The 909-nt window shown below is 52.5% G+C and overlaps 1 protein-coding gene across 6 annotated transcripts in view; it reads left to right on the top strand.

The window, feature by feature from the left end:
* The first annotated feature begins 888 nt into the window (after positions 1–888).
* FAT3 (FAT atypical cadherin 3) overlaps positions 889–909 on the top strand; it is a 631,203-nt gene continuing 631,182 nt past the window's right edge. For all 6 annotated transcript variants that reach the window (XM_089512860.1, XM_089512858.1, XM_089512859.1 and 3 more), the window contains exon 1: positions 889–909. This exon is cut by the window's right edge and continues 78 nt beyond it. The gene's annotated coding sequence lies outside the window, so the exon portion shown is untranslated.

Raw genomic sequence — 909 nt, 5'->3', positions numbered from 1 at the left:
CACCAGGGATGGCCCCATAGTTACATCCTTCTGCAACCTCTTGATCAAATTCAGGGCTAGGACTAACACTATCTATCTATCATCTATCTATCTATCTATCTATCTATCTATCTATCTATCCACCTACCTACCTATCCATCTACCTACCTATTTCTCCTGTATGATTTTTAACCTCTTGGCCTGATGAAGGAGCCAGTGGAACTTTCAAAGTTTGCAACATGTAATAGGTGTATTTTGGTTGGCCCCATAGGAACATCCCTCTGCAACCTCTTGATCAAATGTAGGACTAGGACTAACTCTATCTATCTGTCTATCTGTCTGTCTCTCCTGTACCCCTTGCCCTGATGAAGAAGCCAGTGGAGCTTCCAAAGTTTGCAACTGGGATGATGTGCATTTGGGTTGGCCCCATAGGAACACCCCTCTGTAACCTCTTGGTCGAATGCAGGGCTAGGACTAACACTATCTATCTATCTATCTATCTATCTATCTATCTATCTATCTATCTATCTATCTATCTATCTATCCATCTCTCTCTCTCTCTCTCTCTCTCTCCTGTACCCCTTGTCCTGATGCAGGAGCCAGTGGCGCTTCCCAACTTTGCGCGGGGGGGGGGCTGCTGTGGCTGTGGGTGGGTCCTTGGAGGGGTGGCGTTGGCTGCTCTCTCTTTCTCTCGCCCTTCTTCCCTGCTGCCAAGGCGGGGGAGCCTCTCCCTCTGCCTCCCGGTAGGCTGCGCTGCGGGTCGGGGCTGGACCCCTTTCCCCTCCCTCCCTCCCTCCCTGGGAAGCCCCTTCTCCTTCCTCCTGCTGCTGCTGCTGCTGCTGCCGGCGTTGCTGGTGAGGCTGCCCTTGCACTGCTGCTGACGCCGGGAAGCAGAGGCTGGAAGTGGAGCGGAGTGGTGGCTGCTCTGCT

The sequence above is a fragment of the Sceloporus occidentalis genome, unplaced genomic scaffold (genome assembly GCF_023333645.1).
Source record: "Sceloporus occidentalis isolate IW3139 unplaced genomic scaffold, rSceOcc1.0.p SCAF_2, whole genome shotgun sequence".
NCBI classification, from domain to species: Eukaryota; Metazoa; Chordata; class Lepidosauria; order Squamata; family Phrynosomatidae; genus Sceloporus; species Sceloporus occidentalis.
This window is presented reverse-complemented; position numbering and strand designations above follow the sequence as displayed.